The sequence below is a fragment of the Piliocolobus tephrosceles genome, chromosome 1 (genome assembly GCF_002776525.5).
Source record: "Piliocolobus tephrosceles isolate RC106 chromosome 1, ASM277652v3, whole genome shotgun sequence".
NCBI classification, from domain to species: domain Eukaryota; kingdom Metazoa; phylum Chordata; class Mammalia; order Primates; family Cercopithecidae; genus Piliocolobus; species Piliocolobus tephrosceles.
The window spans coordinates 161705777-161720121 of record NC_045434.1 but is presented as its reverse complement, the minus strand read 5'-3'; positions in this window follow the sequence as shown (position 1 = coordinate 161720121).

Here is a 14345-nt window from a genome sequence, read left to right as displayed (position 1 = left end):
TAAAATGCAGATTAAATAGAAGAAATAAGTTCCCAGTACAGTAGGAATGACTTAGTTAATAATTTATTGCACATTTCAGAAGAGCTGGAAGAAAAAATTTGTAATGTTTCCAACACAAAGAAGTTACATGTTTGATCAAGACCGAAGATGGCCGAATAGGAACAGCTCCAGTCTCCATCTCCCAGCATGAGCGACACAGAAGACCGGTGATTTCTGCATTTTCAACTGAGGTACTGGGGTCATCTCACTTGGGAGTGCCGGACAATTCATGCAGGTCAGCTGCTGCAGCCTGAACAGCGAGAGCTGAAGCAGGGCGAGGCATCGCCTCACCTGGGAAGCATGAGGGGGAAGGGAGTCCCTTTTCCTAGCCAGGGGAACTGAGACACACAACACCTGGAAAATCGGGTAACTCCCACCCCAATACTGCGCTATAACACCGGCACACTGGAGAATATATCCCACACCTGGCCGGGAGGGTCCCACGCCCACGGAGCCTCCCTCCTTGCTAACACAGCAGTTTGCGGCAATCTAACCGCAAGGCAGCAGCGAGGCTGGGGGAGGGGCGCCCGCCATCGCTGAGGCTTAAGTAGGTAAATAAAGCTGCTGGGAAGCTCGAACTGGGTGGAGCTCACAGCAGCTCAAGGAAACCTGCCTGTCTCTGTAGACTCCACCTCTGGGGACAGGGCTCAGCTAAAGGAGCAGAAGCCTGTGCAGACGCGAACGACTCTGTCTGACAGCTTTGAAGAGAGCAGTGGATCTCCCAACACGGAGGTTGAGATCTGAGAAGGGACAGACTGCCTGCTCAAGTGGGTCCCTGACCCCTGAGTAGCCTAACTGGGAGACATCCCCCACTAGGGGCAGTCTGACACCCCACACCTCGCAGGGTGGAGTACACCCCTGAGAGGAAGCTTCCAAAGCAAGAATCAGACAGATGCACTCTCTGTTCAGCAATATTCTGTCTTCTGCAACCTCTGCTGCTAATACCCAGGCAAACAGGGTCTGGAGTGGACCTCAAGCAATCTCCAACAGACCTATAGCTGAGGGTCCTGACTGTCAGAAGGAAAACTATCAAACAGGAAGGACACCTATACCAAAACCCCATCAGTACGTCACCATCATCAAAGACCAGAGACAGATAAAACCACAAAGATGGGGAAAAAGCAGGGCAGAAAAGCTGGAAATTCAAAAAATAAGAGCGCATCTCCTCCTGCAAAGGAGCACAGCCCATCGCCAGCAACGGATCAAAGCTGGTCAGAGAATGATTTTGATGAGATGAGAGAAGAAGGCTTCAGTCCATCAAACCTCTCAGAGCTAAAGGAGGAATTACGTACCCAGCGCAAAGAAACCAAAAATCGTCAAAAAAGAGTGGAAGAATTGACAGCTAGACTAATTAATGCAGAGAAGGTCATAAACGAAATGACAGAGATGAAAACCATGACACGAGAAATATGTGACAAATACACAAGCTTCAGTAACTGACTCGATCAACTGGAAGAAAGAGTATCAGCGATGGAGGATCAAATGAATGAAATGAAGCGAGAAGAGAAGCCAAAAGAAAAAAGAAGAAAAAGAAATGAACAAAGCCTGCAAGAAGTATGGGATTAGGTAAAAAGACCAAATCTATGTCTGATTGGGGTGCCTGAAAGTGAGGGGGAAAATGGAACCAAATTGGAAAACACTCTACAGGATATCATCCAGGAGAACTTCCCCAACCTAGCAGGGCAGGCCAACATTCAAATTCAGGAAATACAGAGAATGCCACAAAGATACTCCTCCAGAAGAGCAACTCCAAGATACATAATTGCCAGATTCACCAAAGTTGAAAAGAAGGAAAAAATCTTAAGGGCAGCCAGAGAGAAAGGTCGTGTTACCTACAAAGGGAAGCCCATCAGACTGACAGCAGATCTCTCGGCAGAAACTCTACAAGCCAGAAGAGAGTGGGGGCCAATATTCAACGTTCTTAAAGAAAAGAATTTTAAACCCAGAATTTCATATCCAGCCAAACTAAGTTTCATAAGTGAAGGAGAAATAAAATTCTTTACAGATAAGCAAATGCTTAGAGATTTTGTCACCACCAGGCCTGCCTTACAAGAGACCCTGAAGGAAGCCCTAAACATGGAAAGGAACAACCAGTACCAGCCATTGCAAAAACATGCCAAAATGTAAAGACCATCGAGGCTAGGAAGAAACTGCATCAACTAATGAGCAAAATAGCCAGTTAATATCATAATGGCAGGATCAAGTTCACACATAACAATATTAAGCTTAAATGTAAATGGACTAAATGCTCCAATTAAAAGACACAGACTGGCAAACTGGATAAAGAGTCAAGACCCATCAGTCTGCTGTCTTCAGGAGACCCATCTCACATGCAGAGACATACATAGGCTCAAAATAAAGGGATGGAGGAAGATCTACCAAGCAAACGGAGAACAAAAAAAGCAGGGGTTGCAATCCTAGTCTCTGATAAAACAGACTTTAAACCATCAAAGATTAAAAGAGACAAAGAAGGCCATTACATAATGGTAAAGGAATCAATTGAACAGGAAGAGCTAACTCTCCTAAATATATATGCACCCAATACAGGAGCACCCAGATTCATAAAGCAAGTCCTTAGAGACTTACAAAGAGACCTAGACTCCCATACAATAATAATGGGAGACTTCCACACTCCACTGTCAACATTAGACAGATCAACAAGACAGAAAGTTAACAAGGATATCCCAGAATTGAACTCATCTCTGCACCAAGTGGACCTAATAGACATCTATAGAACTCTCCACCCCAAGTCAACAGAATATACATTCTTCTCAGCACCACATCGCACTTATTCCAAAATTGACCACATAATTGGAAGTAAAGCACTCCTCAGCAAATGTAAAAGAACAGAAATTATAACAAACTGTCTCTCAGACCACAGTGCAATCAAACTAGAACTCAGGACTAACAAACTCAATCAAAACCGCTCAGGAAACTGAACAACCTGCTCCTGAATGACTACTGGGTACATAACGAAATGAAAGCAGAAATAAAGATGTTCTTTGAAACCAATGAGAACAAAGATACAACATACCAGAATCTCTGTGACACATTTAAAACAGTGTGTAGAGGGAAATTTATAGCACTAAGTGCCCACAAGAAAAAGCAGGAAAGATCTAAAATTGACACTCTAACATCACAATTAAACGAACTAGAGAGGCAAGAGCAAACACACTCAAAAGCTAGCAGAAGGCAAGAAATAACTAAGATCAGAGCAGAACTGAAGGAGATAGAGACACAAAAAACCCTCCAAAAAATCAATGAATCCAGGAGTTGGTTTTTTGAAAAGATCAACAAAATTGACAGACCGCTAGCAAGATTAATAAAGAAGAAAAGAGAGAGGAATCAAATAGACGCAATAAAAAATGATAAAGGGGATATCACCACCGACCCCACAGAAATACAAACTACCATCAGAGAATACTATAAACACCTCTACGCAAATCAACTAGAAAATCTAGAAGAAATGGATAATTTGCTGGACACTTACACTCTCCGAAGACTAAACCAGGAAGAAGTTGAATCCCTGAATAGACCAATAGCAGGCTCTGAAATTGAGGCAACAATTAATAGCCTACCCACCAAAAAAAGCCCAGGACCAGATGGATTCACAGCTGAATTCTACCAGAGGTACAAGGAGGAGCTGGTACCATACATTCTGAAACTATTCCAATCAATAGAAAAAGAGGGAATCCTCCCTAACTCATTTTATGAGGCCAACATCATCCTGATACCAAAGCCTGGCAGAGACACAACAAAAAAAGAGAATTTTAGACCAATCTCCCTGATGAACATCGATGCAAAAATCCTCAATAAAATCCTGGCAAACCGGATTCAGCAGCACATCAAAAAGCTTATCCACCATGATCAAGTGGGCTTCATCTCTGGGATGCAAGGCTGGTTCAACATTCGCAAATCAATCAACGTAATCCAGCATATCAACAGAACCAAAGACAAGAACCACATGATTATCTCAATAGATGCAGAAAAGGCTTTTGACAAAATTCAACAGCCCTTCATGCTAAAAACGCTCAACAAATTCGGTATTGATGGAACGTACCTCAAAATAATAAGAGCTATTTATGACAAACCCACAGCTAATATCATACTGAATGGGCAAAAACTGGAAAAATTCCCTTTGAAAACTGGCACAAGACAGGGATGCCCTGTCTCACCACTCCTATTCAACATAGTGTTGGAAGTTCTGGCTAGGGCAATCAGGCAAGAGAAAGAAATCAACGGTATTCAGTTAGGAAAAGAAGAAGTCAAATTGTCCCTGTTTGCAGATGACATGATTGTGTATTTAGAAAACCCCATCGTCTCAGCCCAAAATCTTCTTAAGCTGATAAGCAACTTCAGCAAAGTCTCAGGATACAAAATTAATGTGCAAAAATCACAAGCATTCTTATACACCAGTAACAGACAAGCAGAGAGCCAAATCAGGAATGAACTTCCATTCACAATTGCTTTAAAGAGAATAAAATACCTAGGAATCCAACTTACAAGGGATGTAAAGGACCTCTTCAAGGAGAACTACAAACCACTGCTCAGTGAAATCAAAGAGGACACAAACAAATGGAAGAACATACCATGCTCATGGATAGGAAGAATCAATATCGTGAAAATGGCCATACTGCCCAAGGTTATTTATAGATTCAATGCCATCCCCATTAAGCTACCAATGAGTTTCTTCACCGAATTGGAAAAAACTGCTTTAAAGTTCATATGGAACCAAAAAAGAGCCCGCATTGCTAAGACAATCCTAAGTCAAAAGGACAAAGCCGGATGCGTCACGCTACCTGACTTCAAACTATACTACAAGGCTACAGTAACCAAAACAGCATGGTACTGGTACCAAAACAGAGATATAGACCAATGGAACAGAACGGAGTCCTCAGAAATAATGCCACACATCTACAACCATCTGATCTTTGACAAACCTGACAAAAACAACAAATGGGGAAAGGATTCCCTATTTAATAAATGGTGCTGGGAAAATTGGCTAGCCATAAGTAGAAAGCTGAAACTGGATCCTTTCCTTACTCCTTATACAAAGATTAATTCAAGATGGATTAGAGACTTAAATGTTAGACCTAATACCATAAAAACCCTAGAAGAAAATCTAGGTAGTACCATTCAGGACATAGGCATGGGCAAGGACTTCATGTCTAAAACACCAAAAGCAATGGCAGCAAAAGCCAAAATTGACAAATGGGATCTTATTAAACTAAAGAGCTTCTGCACAGCAAAAGAAACTACCATCAGAGTGAACAGGCAACCTACAGAATGGGAGAAAATTTTTGCAATCTACTCATCTGACAAAGGGCTCATTTCCAGAATCTACAAAGAACTCAAACAAATATACAAGAAAAAAACAAACAACCTCATTAAAAAGTGGGGAAAGGATATGAACAGACATTTCTCAAAAGAAGACATTCATACAGCCAACAGACACATGAAAAAATGCTCATCATCACTGGCCATCAGAGAAATGCAAATCAAAACCACAATGAGATACCATCTCACACCAGTTAGAATGGCAATCATTAAAAAATCAGGAAACAACAGGTGTTGGAGAGGATGTGGAGATATAGGAACACTTTTACACTGTTGGTGGGATTGTAAACTAGTTCAACCAGTATGGCAATTCCTCAAGGATCTAGAACTAGATGTACCATATGACCCAGCCATCCCACTACTGGGTATATACCCAAAGGATTATAAATTATGCTACTACACTTTACACATGCACACGTATGTTTATTGTGGCACTATTCACAATAGCAAAGACTTGGAATCAACCCAAATGTCCATCTGTGACAGACTGGATGAAGAAAATGTGGCACATATCTACCATGGAATACTATGCAGCCATAAAAAGCGATGAGTTTGCGTCCTTTGTAGGGACATGGATGCAGCTGGAAACCATCATTCTTAGCAAACTATCACAAGAAGAGAAAACCAAACACCACATGTTCTCACTCATAGGTGGGAACTGAACAATGAGCTCACTTGGACTCGGGAAGGGGAACATCACACAATGGGGCCTATCATGGGGAGGGGGGAGGGGGGAGGGATTGCATTGGGGGTTATACCTGATATAAATGATGAATTGATGGGTGCTGACGAGTTGATGGGTACAGCACACCAACATGGCACATATATACATATGTAACAAACCTGCACGTTATGCACATGGACCCTAGAACTTAAAGTATAATAAAAAATAAATAAATAAATAAATAAATAAAAGAAGTTACATGTTTGAAGTGATGGATATTCCAATTACCCTTATTTGATCACTACACATTGTATACAGGTATCAAAATATCACATGTACCCCAAAACTTTGTATGACTATCATATATTGATAAAAATAAATAAAATTTAAAAATACACAAATTGTTGAGTGTGACATGGCTCTCCCCCACCCTGCCGAGTTTTGAATTCAGTAGTTCTGGAGTGGGGCTGTACAATTTGCATTTCAAACATGTTCCTAGGTGATACTGATGCTGCTGGTCCAAGAACCACTCTTTGAAAAACACTTCTCTAGCACGCAATGCACATGACTGAGGTCAAAAGCCCTGATCAACTAAAGTCAGAAACACCAGACAGCAGCGCTCTAAAAGGTACTATTAGTCAAAACCAGGAAAGAAAAGAAAGTCATCATGCTCGGGAAGAGGGACAGGGAGGAAAACTGGATACCAGGCCTATGAGGCTGGAGCAGTGCCGTCAATATTTACTTTCAAATGCTACCCTCTTAACTGCTTTACTCTTTTGTCATATAGTAAACTTAGATAACACCAAAAGGTAGGACTTCCAAACAGAAATATTCTGTGTGTGTGTGTGTGTGTGTGTGTGTGTGTGTGTATTAATAGGTGAGATTCCGTTCAGCTCATTGATTTATTGATTGAAGTTCTTCTAAGCGTGGGCACCCCATTGGCTATGGGAGAAGCAGGAATGGACTAAAGGTACTGCTCTTGACTTTGGAGGTCTCATAATCTAGCAAATGTGTCCATCCCAAATCAGATCATGACACATGCCAGACACAGAGAGAGGGCGGTTTAATTAATGCTAATTTGAAAGAGGTAGTGTCAGAGGAGGCTCCATGGAGGAGGTGACATTTAAATGGATCTTGAAGGATGAGCAGGGGTTTAACTGGCAGGGACATTTGAAGAATAGCATTTGTCTTCTATGTGAAAGGAAAACGAATTTCTTTTCCAAGGAAGGAATAATATTTCATCTCAGAATCATTTTCATCCATATTGAAAGAAACCTATTATTTAATGTCAATACGTATCCAAAATGAAGGTAAAATACAGAGTAGAGAGTAGTTGGAATAAATACATTTCACAAAGGCAAAATATCTCCCTGAATAGAAAGCTTTTTTTTTTTTTTTTTTTGTTAATACTTATCTTTTTCCTGCTGACATGCCTCAAGGGAGCATTTTCATTTAAAGCTGTTGAATTTCCTGAATTCCACTGTGTGTTTCAGCAAACTTCTTCGAGTCAGAGTGTGAAACAAAGAAAATTTGTACTACCAGAGCACCCTCAACATTCCACAGGCAGCTTATTGGTTGGAAGAATTAGCTATAGGTGTTAATAATAGTAAAATACAATAATTATAATACGCATTGCTTTATAATTTCCACTAACATATTTGTATTATGCTGCTTGGGCTGGTATAACAAAATACTGTAGCAGAGTGGCTTAGACAATAGAAATTTACTTCTCACAGTTTTGGAGGCTGGAAGTCCAAGATCAATGTGCTGGCAGGGTTGGTATCTGGTGAGACCTTTCTTCCTGGCTTGCAAATGGCTGCCTTCTCACTGTCCTTATGCGGCCTTGGCACTGTGTGCACACAGAGAGAGAGGAATCCCTGAGAGCTCTTCCTTTTCTTGTAAGGACACCAGTCCCATCAGACTAAGGCCCCATATTAATGACCTAATTTTAACCTCAATTCCCCCTTAAACACCATATCTCCAAATACAGTCACATCAGGGGTTAGAACTCAACACACAAATTTGGGGGGGGGGGACATAATCCAGTCCATAATGATATTGTAAGTTTCTCAAGGTTAGCTTATTTTATTAGTCCCCTGTACTTTCTAATCCATTTCCTCATACACAGTAGGCCATTTGACTTGAATGGACTCACATTTACTCCCACAGTGAATTATCCTAGCAGCACCATGAGTTGGGCAGGGGAGCTATTATTATCACCCCAAATTTACACATAAATAATCATGGCTCACAGTAAGTATCTAGTATATGCGAAGCACTTGTTCAACTCTGAATAAATTAACTGTCATTATTCTTCTTTCATTAATGAGGAAATTGAAGCCCAGAGAGGTTAAATAATTGCCCAACATGAGATATTAAAAGGCAAAGCCAGTATTCAAACCCTAGCAGGCCAGCTCCAGACCCCACAGTTTTAGCCATGATGCTATGCATCCTCTCCTGATGGCCACCAAAATCCTGTGGCTTACCAAAGCTTTCTTATTTGGTGGCTGTATTGGTGCCCTAGGGCTGCCATAACAAGTTATCACAAACTTGGTGGCTTAAAACAATGGAGATTTACTCTCTGCCAGTGATGCAAGCCAGAAGTCCAAAATCAAAGGGTTGACAAGGCCCCAGAGCTTCCATCCCTGGTCTCTTTAGCTTCTGGTGGCTCCAGGGAGCCCTTGGCTTGTAGCGGCATCACTCCAATCTCTACCTCCATTCATACGTGGTCTTATCCTGTCTCTGGGACTCTCTTCTGTGTAACTCATGTAAAAATAAATTGTCATTGGATTTAGAGCCCACCTAGATAACCCAGGATGATCTCATCTGAAGAGTTTTACCTTAATTATGTCCACATAGTACTTTTTTCCAAATAAGGTCACATTCACAAGTTCTGAAAGCAGAATGTGGACATACCTTTTGGGATACCACCATTGAGCCCGCTACTGCACAAATAGCCATCTATAATCCAGGAAATGGAGTAATATCAGTACATCCTCTGCCTGGCATTTTTTCCTAGAATCTTATCCTCTTTCCCTCTCCCCAGACTCATCCACATGGGTACTCTGGTTCCCATCATGTAAAACATGCCCAACACTTAGTTATGAGTAGTTGACTCATGGTGCACACTAACTCAAACTTATCCAAGATGTACCTTCCCTAAGAAGTTACAGCTTGAGGCAAAGAGAGAAATGGGACAAAAACTGGTTTTTTTGTTTGTTTGATTGGTTGGTTGGTTGTTCTTGGAAGCCATGTTTACCAGCAGGGCTGGGCTAGGTTGAGCTGAGACAAGCAAGTGATCTAGGGTACCACACTTAGGGATTGGCACATGCAAGGCACTGAGAGTGATAGCCTCATTAAATTTGAGACCTAAGGTGTCTTACTTGGCTCATTCTAATCCTCCTGACCTTGTTTCTTGGCATGAGCAGCAGAGGGTTAGAGGAGACCCTGGTGGCAGAGGCAGGGGGACATAGACATGAAAGAGAGAGAGAACTGGTGGTATTCAAGCGACTGGTTTGGGTTTTCTTGAAGCTTAGTAAGATCTCTGTTATTTGGTTCTATTACATGCTCCAGTATCCATATTAATATGTTCTTTTTTCTATTATTATTATTATCAACAGTTTAAACTTGTTTGAGTTGGCTTTCTATCATTTGCAACCAAAAGAGTTCCAAACTAAAGTCTAGGTGTTTTAACCCCTTATCCTTACTTTCCCATTATTTCTTAGTATAAGAGACTGAACCAAAGAGAGGAAGATGATTTCATAGGTGCTATGGAGCACCTATGAAAGTGGAAACCCTGGTCTCAGCATGACAACCTCCACGTGGTTAAGAAGGTTCTCTCAAAGACATGAAACTGGCTCCTCCTTGTTTCGTTTTTCATAAAATTTGTATATTTTGTCCTTTCAGTGTGTAGACAGGTAGAAACTTTAATTGGTGATTTAAGAAAATCTGTATGAGCATCAATGATTAGACTATGCCCTTGGGTACTAATTAAATATATTTGGCTATTTTATTATGCACAAAGTGGGCCAGAGCACTGTGTTTTTATTATTCTGCTGTGGCTGTTCATGGATTTTCTTCTTTTCTCATCTGTAGCTTTGAATATACCTGTTGCTTCTAATATGCCATTTTCAATGTTTTAGAAAAATCAAAGGGTAAATAAATTAGCATAGACTAATTAACACTTCATTTTTAAGCTTATAACCAAAATGATATGAATCCCCTCTGGAAACTATTGATCTCACTCTGACCTCAAACATATCTTCCTTGTATCAGACACAGAAAAGAAAATGTCCTAAACAGAGCCACCATTAAATCATCTTCCAATGCAATGCCTTCTCCTCTTCCTTCTACAAAATATAACCTTTCGTAGAAAGATAAAAGGAATTCTAGAATGTATTCAATAAGGTCAATTTTCTTCTGTCTCGTTTCCTGGTTTGCTTATATGGGAAACGGTTTTACTTTCTGTATATGGGCACCATCCCCTTTGAAGTTATCATCGTGGACCACATAACAATGTTTCCCTCAGTGACAGACCACATATACTGCAGTGGTCCCGGAAGACTGTAGTACTATATTTTTATTTTTACTGTACCTTTTCTATTTTTGGATATGTTTAGATACATAACTATTTACCATTGTGGTACAGTTGCCTACAACGTTCAGTACAGTAACATGCTGGACAGGTTTGTAGCCTGGGAGCAGCAGGCTATGCCATAGTCTGGGTGTGTAGTAGGCCACGCCATCTAGGTTTGTGTTAAGTACACTAGATGACATTTCCACAACATCAAAATTGCCCAGATGTATTTGTCAGAGCACACCCACGTCATTATATTATGCATGACTATAATAACAATAACTGCCATTTGCTGAGTACCTCATCTATCACAGGAATTTTACAGTCTCTCTCACTGAACCCTCGCAAGCCTCTTATTTAAAAATTAGCAGCCCCTTTTCATAATGAGAATACTCCAGTTTAGAGAGGGTAAGTAGGTTGCTCAATGCCACAGACCCAGAGAATATTAAAACCAGGATGTAGGACCCAGCGCCAGCGTTCTTTCCATGGTACCAGGCAGGGTCAGAGTGTGTCTGCCCTTTGCAAGCATTTACCTTTTCTCCAAGGGAAAGAATAAAGGAAGTCTTGGGATCTGCTGTGTTCCTGAGCAGTTCACATTGACTGGTCATCTACTTGAATTTATTTCAGAGTAGCCAAGTAATCTATTCTACTCCAACGCAGCTGAGAATATCTTTCCTTCTCCAAAATCAAGCCCAGCACTAGGTTGGTTGACTTCTGCCTGATTTTTTTAAGTTAATAAATTCTTTCCTGTGTCTTTCCCTGCTGCAATTCTTAGTGCATTTTTCTTCATTTGTTAAATGTTTAATGTTCTCTTTCTCATTTTCAAACTCTTTCCCATATAGCTAGTGTCTCCTTATTTCCCCTGGGCTGTTTTATTTCCCCAAATTGTTCATCATATGTGATAATATGAAGAATCTGTAACAGGGCTTCAGAAGACTAGCTTCTCACTTTGGCCCTTTCCAGACTGATGCGACTATGGGCAAGTCACTTTCACTCACTGAGCTTTATTGTCCTTTTTTGTTAAATGGAAAATTGTGTTTTAGAGTCTCTAATATCCTTGCCAACTGATCCCTCTGCCAGTTTCACTACACGGTGATCTGCAAAACCTTCTCTGTTGTGAATAAACGAGACATCACCTCCTTCATTATTCTCTTCCCCAAAAGAAAAGTCTCCCACAGGCTGTCTTCCAAAAAGTAGAGGAGGAATTTAACTCATTCTTCAAACTCCTGGTTGCCTTCCATATCATCATTTGACACTCATTTATTTAAGTAACAATTACTGACACCTAACAGGTCAAGCCCAATGACTCTGTGTTGGAACCTAGAGATTCAGATGAGAAAAGCGCAAACCCCATCATCAGAGACACAAACTGGCACATAATGGAAACACAGAGAGGGGAAATTCTCTCATCATGGCAGGTGCTGGCACTAAGAACATTCTTCCAGAAGTGTTTATAGTGAAGCTAAGTCTCAAAAGCTGATTAGTGAGGTGTTTAAGTGCCCAGACTCTGCAGTCAGACAGATCTAAGATCAGTGTTGCCTCAAATAATCATTAGCTATATGATCTTGAACAAGTTACTTGACATTTCTATGTCTTATTTTTCTTCATCTGTAAAATGGGAATCACATTACTAAATTCATAGGATTTTGGGGAAGAGTAACATTTATTAACTAAAAACATAAAGTATATACTACTATACTAAATCCCAAGAATGTTGTGGTAAGAAACACATTATAAATATATATAATGATTTCAGTCACACACCATATAATGACATTTTGGTTACCAAAGACTGCATATACAAAAGTAGTCCCATTTATAATACTGTATTTTTAGTGTACTTTCCTACATTTAGATAGGTTTAATACACAAATACTTACCATTGTGTTACAACTGCCTGCAGTGTTCAGTATAATAACCTGCTGTACAGATTTGTAGCCTAAAGGCAATAGACTATGTTACATAGCCTAGGTATATAGTGGGGTATATATACCATCTAGGTTTGTGTAAGTACACTCTATGACAGGGGTGTCCAATCTTTTGACTTCCGTGGGCCACATTAGAAAAAGAAGAATTGTCTTGGGCCACACATAAAATACACTAACATTAATAACAGCTGATAAACTAAGAAAATCACAAAAAAACTTTAGAAAAGTTTACAAATTTGTGTTAGGTCACATTTAAAGCTGTCCTGTTGCGTGTGACCCACACACCACGGGTTGGACAAACTTGATCTATGATATGTTCACACGATAATTAAATGGCCTAATGATGCATTTTTCAGAGCATAGCCCCATCACTAAGCAACATAGGAATACATACACAGACACACACATTCTCAAATACATATATTTGTGTGTGTGTGTATGTGTGTGTGTGTATATATATATATATAGTCTCAAAAATTCTAGGTACAATTATAAACACTTTGTATGCATTAATTCGTTTAATACTCACTGTGACCCTATGATTTAGGTACTATTATTATTCCCATTTTAGAGATGAAGAAACAGGCACAGGAAGAATAAGTGATTACTCCAAGCTGCCAGAGCCTGAATTCTGACCAGGACAGTCTGTCTCTGGAGTCTATTCTCTCAACTACTGTGCCTCCTGCCTCTACTAACCTAACCATAACCCTCTGCCACCTTGATGCAGTCCTGTGAACTCTGAAGTGCAGTAAGCCCTTGTGGAGCTGTCAATATAGTGGAGAAACACAATCAAACAAAACAATAATCATGAACCGTGAAATCACTTCCCGGGCTTCTGGGCTTCTGGGCTCCTGGACTGGTTTAGAACCCAGGCCTGTCCAGTTAGATTACCACATCCCATAGAGATTGGTCCAGTGATCTGCACACGACCCAAACTGACCCTAGAATTGTTGCAAGAATTAATGGGAAAGGAGAGTTCTTTTCAGTAGAGTTGCCTGGAGCTGCTGGTGCCAGGGCCAGCTTGAGCCTGAAGACAACAGAGAAAGAGGAAGAGCCATGAGACCAGGAGAAACAGATCCCTGGCAAGACCCACTCCTGCATCCTGAGCCTCTCAAACCTCTGTTTTGTTTAAGCCACTTTGGTTAGGTTTCTGTCACTTTCACATGACTCTTAACACACTCAGGAAAGTATATGTAATTATCTTTACACAGTACCACTAACCACCTGGTAGCTATGTGTACAGCCATTTTTAAAGAACAAGTAAGAGTTAATCAAATATAGAAGCACAAATTGTTCTCTGTAGAGGAACATGAGTGTGCAATAGCACAGAGGTACAAGAGATCATTGCTTATTAATGGAGAGTGAATTCCAGAGTAATCCAGCTGTAACATCCAAACCTCATCTTATTATTGTCATCAACTGACCTCTAGATAATTCACCTTTAATGAGAACTTCCGTAACTGGCCAGGAATTTCCCACTTCATTTCTTTCCATGCCCTGGAAAATTTTAAGCATCTGCGCAGATATATTCTAATTTGGTACTTTTCCTACATTTATAGTGAATTGGTTGAAACTGCCAGATTACTGATCTCAAGGCATTGGGTCTTTGAAATCAGCAAAAACACCATGTTTCTGTAAGTCTTACTAAGCATCTTACCAGGCTGGTCTAGTGCACTCAGCCTTTCCTGATCAGCCTGTCCTTCTGCATGTAAACTATTATGATGTTTATCTCATGGTAAAGAAACAGCGTCTCAGCAAAGTGATGTAGTTGACTTGAAATTGCAGTTTGGCTGGGTAGTGC